Source organism: Erinaceus europaeus, chromosome 5 (assembly GCF_950295315.1).
Source record: "Erinaceus europaeus chromosome 5, mEriEur2.1, whole genome shotgun sequence".
NCBI lineage: Eukaryota > Metazoa > Chordata > Mammalia > Eulipotyphla > Erinaceidae > Erinaceus > Erinaceus europaeus.
The window spans coordinates 54,874,493-54,881,017 of NC_080166.1; the positions used below are offsets into that span (position 1 = coordinate 54,874,493).

The 6,525-nt window shown below is 40.5% G+C and overlaps 1 pseudogene; it reads left to right on the plus strand.

Moving 5' to 3' along the window:
• Positions 1–3,299: 3,299 nt before the first annotated feature.
• Positions 3,300–3,867, plus strand: LOC103124428 (large ribosomal subunit protein eL29-like; annotated as a pseudogene).
• The last annotated feature ends 2,658 nt before the right edge of the window (positions 3,868–6,525 follow it).

The window sequence follows — 6,525 nt, forward strand, 5'->3', positions numbered from 1 at the left end:
ACCCATGTTCTTACACATGATATCAGGAGTATGGTACTGCGTGAACAACCTTCCAGCCCCGAGATTCATATTTTTAGATCATACTTTTGATCCCATGCAATCACATAGGCATTTTGGAAATTGATAAGAGAAACCATCACTGTCCTAATAAATTGCAGGAAGCTTCCTAATTTCATTTCTACCTTTAATTTAATGAAACCTTAAGAACACTGGTGCTTGGGCTATAGTTCTGTCAAAGTGTATTAAATACTGTACATTAAAATTCAGCAGATGCTGTTTTTACAGAACAAAGCTGGGGAAGCCATAAACTGGAGTCACAGATCAATTTCAGGTAGCAAATTTAAAAATAAGCATTGATTATAGTTTTTTTTACGATGTAATACAAATACAAAATCAACAATCAGATTGAATGATGTTAAGAGCTGTAATATTAAATGTAGAAAGGGGTATCTCTCCAACAAATGGTACTAGGAAAATTGGGTTGAAATTTGAGGTGAGTGAAACTGGGTCACCACATATCATCATACACTAAAGTCAAGGTCAAATGGTTCAAACACATGGACATTTGACCAGAGACCATCAAATATATACAAGAAAACATTGGCAGAACACTTCACTAGCTGAGCTTTGGGAATGTCTTCGAAGACTTGAGTTTAATGGTAAGAAAGACAGAAACAAAAATAAATCAATGGGACTAAAACAAAGTGAAAATTTTCTGCACATCAAAGGGAACCGTCACCTACAGGAAGAAACCCTATAGAATGGGAGATCTTTCTCTGACATATACCAGATAAAGGGATAATTATAAAAATATATAAAGAACTTAGTAAATTCAGTGACAAACAAAAGAAAACAAACCACATTTAAAATGGGGAAAGAAAATGAATAAGAGTCTTCACCAAAGAAGAGATCTGGAGGGCCAATGGACATGAAAAAATGCTTAAAAGTACAGATTATCAGAGAAGTGTAACTAAAATCAGTAATGAGCTACTGCTTCACACCTGTGAGAATGTAAAACATAGACAAGGGTATGTAGGGGAAAGAGGAACCTTTCTACACTGCTGGTGGAAATGTAAATTGGCCCAACCCCTCTGAAAAATAGTCTGGAGATTTTTCAGATATGAATCTACCATATGACCCAGCAAACTCTCTCCTGGGGAATTATTCAAAGGCAATAGAAACATCTCTCCAAAGAATTCTTTTTTTTGATCCAAAGAATTCTTTTTTTTATTTATTTTTATTTTTTTTTATTTAAGCAAGTATTAATTAACAAAACATAGGGTAGGAGGGGTACAACTCCACACAATTACCACCACCCAATCTCCATATCCCACCCCTCCCCTGACAGCTTTCCCATTCTCTATCCCTCTGGGAGCATGGACCCAGGGTCATTGTGGGTTGCAGAAGGTAGAAGGTCTGGCTTCTGTAATTGCTTCCCCGCTGAACATGGGCATTGACTGGTCGGTCCATACTCCCAGTCTGCCTCTCTCTTTCCCTAGTATGATCCAAAGAATTCTATGTGTGCTTACATTCATAGCAGTACAGTTTGTAATAGCCCAATCTTGGAAGAAACCTAGTTGCCCATGGACTATGAGTGCCTAAGTATATTGTGGATTATACACACAATGGGATACTACTTAGCTGTTCAAAATGATGAAGTCATCTCCTTGGCCTCATCTTGGGTGGAGCTTGAAGGAATAATGTCAAATGAGATTAGCCTAAAAGAGAAGGACAGATACTAAATGATCTTACTTATATGTGGAACTGAAGAAACAAGAACAGAAAGGGAAAACACTAAGCAAACTTTGAACTGGGAAGGGTATATTGATCAAAGCAAAAATCTCCCTCTGGGGAGGGAGGATGAGGGAGAGGGTCGGAGTGATGGTAGGGGTCCTGGTGCATCATGGCCGAAAAGGACCTGATTTGAGGGCGAGAATATCCTGCAGACACCTATCACAGAGATGTGAGAAACTGTACCAATGTACTAACAACTGTGCCATCATCTACTAAATCCTTAACACATTGGCTAATAATAATTAAAAAAGAGTTCTGCTTTCATATATTAAAGATAGTAGCTGAAGTTTGCTAAACTAGCTAGAGTGGGCCAACTAATTAATATACAATATTTACTTAAAAATGAACATTGGAGGAGTCAGGTGGTAGTGTAGCAGGTTAAGCGAGCCCCAGGTTCCCCACCTGCAAAGGAGTCACTTCACAGGCGGTGAAGCAGGTCTTCAGGTGTCTATCTTTCTCTCCCTTTATCTGTCTTCCCCTCCTCTCTCCATTTCTCTCTGTCCTAACAATGACAACATCAATAACAACAACAACAATTACACCAACAATAAAAAACAAGGGCAACAAAAGGGAAAATAAATAAACAAAATGAACATTGGAATCATTTTGTCAATTTTATTTTATTATTATTTTTTAAATTTCTTTATCGAGGGATTAGTGGTTTACAGTATACAGTAAAATACAATAGTTTGTACATGCATAACATTTCCCAGTTTTCCACATAACAATTCAACCCCCCTCTATGTCCTCCTATGCCTTCAGGACCTGAACCCTTCCCTCCCCAACCTCAGAGAGAGTATTATTTTTTTCCAAACTAAAAGTTGCTATGGAAAAGCTTTACTAGTGAATTTTCATTTATTTCCTGTCTTACTGCTGATATATTCATAATCATTATTGTTATCGTAATTAATATTCCAGATATTATCAATAAGATGGATAAAAATTGGACTGGAATTTTTTTTATTGGTGATTTAATGATTGACAAGGACTATGGAATAAGAGGGGTACAATTCCATACAATTCCCAGCACCAGAGTTCCATATCCTCTTCCTCCATTGGAAGTTTCCCTATTCATTATCCCTCTGGGAGTATGAAACCAGGATCAGTCTGGGGTGCAGAAGTGGGAGGTCTGGCTTCTGTAATTGCTGCTCCTCTGAACATGGGCATTGACAGGTAGATCCACACCCCCAGCCTGTTTCTTTCTTTGCTTAGTGAGGCAGGGCTTTGAGGTGGGGTTCCAGGACTCATTGGTGAGATCATCTACTTAGGGAAGTCAGGCTGGTGTCATGGTAGCATCTTCAACTTGGTGGCTGAAAAGCATTAAGATATAAAGCTTTAATAACTGTTTAATAATCAGGAACCTAAAGGTAAGAATATAGCAGATGAAATTTGGGGTCTTCATGTGGGAAGATGCTAGGAAGTCTATTTTAGATATATTCCAATGGGACCCTGACTTTACTAATTTTTGCCTGGGCTGGGAAGCTAAAGAGCCAGGTGGTCCCAGTTCCGGCGCTTAGAGCAGGTTGAAGCCTTCGGTGCAGACATGGCCAAGTCCAAGAACCACACCACGCACAACCAGTCCCGGAAATGGCACAGAAACGCATCAAGAAACCTTGATGGCAAAGATACGAATCTCTGAAGGGGGTGGACCCCAAGTTCCTGAGGAACATGCGGTTTGCCAAGAAACAACAAGAAAGGTCTGAAGAAGATGCAGGCCAATAACGCCAAGGCCGTGAGCGCACGGGTCGAGGTCGTCAAGGCCCTGGCAAAGCCCAAGCAGGCCAAGACCAACATCCCAAAGGGCAGCAGCCGCAAGTTCAAGCGACTGGCCTTCATCACCCACCCCATGCCTGGGAAATGTGTCCGTGTCTTCATGGCCAGGGCTCTCAGGTGAAAAGACAAGGCCCAGGCCGGGGCTCCAGCTGTAGCTCCAGCTGTTCCAGCTCCAGCCACCAAAAGCGCCCAGGCCCCCAAGGCTGCACAGTAGAAGCCCCTTCCTGTCAGTGTGAGGACAGTGGGGCTGGTGTCCTCCTGTGCTGTTTGTACAGTAAACTTGAGACACGAAAAAAAAAAGAGCAGGTGGGATGAAAGTATTATCTGGGAAGATGGTGTTAGAGTTGGGAATAGGACTAGAAAGCTGGATCAGGGCAGAGATTAGCTCCCAACTATAGGAAAGGTCTATAAATACCGTGGACTGGATTTTTTGTGGGGTTGTAGTGGGAGGTGATGATGAACAGTGATGATGAATATGAACTAGTGTCCTGACGTTTCCCAGAATCACTGCCATAAGAGAATCACCAGGATGAGGGTTTTTCCTATCTGTATTCTCCCACCAATTAGCTAAATTACTTAGCTCCAGTGACTTTAGTTCCTCATCTTATAAAGCAAAATTATTCATAACTATTAATATCACAAGAATTTCTTGTGAATATTATTAGGTGGGAGAACTTTTTCATAGTATTTCTTAAGCCTTTTCTCCACATAATACAAAAGGCACTGTTTCTTCTCATTACCAAAGCAGTAGCAACAAAAATCTCATCAGAATCAACTGAAAGAGAGGTGCCAATTTTGAATAGTAAGAACAAGACTTTAAAATTATAAAACCTCACAAAAGAAATGATTTAGTCCAAAAATAATTATTTCTACATTATATTGGGCTGTCAGAAAAGTCTCCTCTCTTCCCCAATCCAGCTTTCTAGTCCTTTTTGCGACCGACCATCTCCACAGACAATAACCTGGGTCCATCTGCATATTAGATGTCAGCCTCAGGCCAAAGCTAGTAAAGTCATGGGCCTCTTGGAATATACCTAAGATAGACCTACTAGCTTTTTCCAAAATGGAGGCCCCCCAAATCTTCATCTGCTATATTATTGCCTTTAGGTTCATGATTAGTCAACAATATGTTCTGCTTTATATCTTAACTCTTTTTTCAGCCATCAGGTTCCTAATGCTACCATGATGCCAACCACACTTTCCTGGGCAGATGACTACACCAGTGTGTCCTGGAGCCCTGCCTTCCCAGAGCCTTGCCCCACTAGGGAAAGAGAGAGGCAGGCTGGGAGTATGGATCAACCTGCCAACACCCATGTTGAGCAGGGAAGCAGTTACAGACCTTCCACCTTCTGCACCCCACAATGACGCTGGGTCCATATTTCCAGAGGGATAAGGAATAGGAAAGCTATCAAGGGATGAGATGAGATATGGAGTCCTGGTGGTGGGAACTGTGTGGAAATGTACCCCTCTTATCCTATGGTCTTGTCAGTATTTCCATATTATAAATAAAAATTACAATTTTTATCTTTATTTATTGGATAGAGACAGGCAGAAATTGAGAGGGAAGGGGGTGGTAGAGAAGGGAGAGAGACAGAAAAACACATATACACTGCTTCAACTCTCACAAAGCTTTCCCCTTGCAGGTGGGGAACTAGGGGCTCGAACCCAGGTCCTTGTACATTGTAACATGTGTGCTCAACCAGGTATGCCACTACCTGGCTCCCTAGAGAATTTTTTGTCACTATCAGTATCTGAAGTTTCAAAGAAAAAATTCTGAAAAACTTGTATTTGATAACTTCCAAGTATTTAACTAATTCAAATGAGATAAGCATTTTATCAAATATTGCTTACCAAGTAAGTACAACTTACCAAGACTAATGTTACATGTGCCTTTCTATTATTGTATAAGGAAATGTGTCAACATCTGGAAGATTTTCATAACTTTAGGGAACTAAGCATTTTAAAATGACAACAGTGTTACCATAGAGTGTAAGTTGTATAATACTACTGGTGCACACAGGAGAATGCAAGCCTTCCGGACGAGAAAGTGTAGTTTGAATACCAGACTGTTTGGGCAGGTCTATCTCTCCTTTCTTTTGTCTTGGGGCATTTTTATTAGGAAAAGAGAAAGGGGCGAGTACAGAGATTAAGGTATATGGAGGAGTCAGCTTGTAGCCATTTGGTAAAGTCTTTCTTGATAGGCAGAGGAGCCAAGAAATCATGTCTTATCATGGACTGCAAAGAGACTCACAGGGACTCAGAAGTTATACAGGCTCCTGTACTAAATATGAATGTATATGGACCTTGGGTCAGATGAACACGGTAAATAGTTTATTGTGTTTTTATATTTTCTCTGACTTTGGGAGCTACTCTCTCCTCTGATCCAGCTTTTTTTTTAATTTAAAAATATTTTTTAAAATATTTACTTATTTTTCCTTTTGTTGCCCTTGTAGTTATTATTGTTGTTGTTATTGATGTCGTCGTTGTTAGGTAGGACAGAGAGAAATGGAGAGAGGAGGGGAAGACAGAGAGGGGGAGAGAAAGATTGACACCTGCAGACCTGCTTCATCGCCTGTGAATCGACTCCCCTGCAGTGGGGAGCCAGGGGCTTGAACTGAGATCCTTGCACTTTGCGCCATGTGCGCTTAACCCGCTGCGCTACCGCCCAACTTCCCTGATCCAGCTTTTTAATCCTATTCTTAACTCTGACACCATATTCAGAGACAATATTTTTTAGTGTACCTGCAGGTTAGCTATAAAGCTCCAGAAAAAAAAAAAAAAAGAAAAATTACCACAGTCATGGGCCTCTAGGAATGTACCTAAAATAGATTTCCTAGATTCTATCCACCCTAAAATCCTTATTCCTATCTGCTCTATTCTTACATTATGGTTCCTTTTCATTAAACATTTTGTCCTGCTTCATATCTTATTGCAGTTTCCTCTTGGTGCTCAGAACCT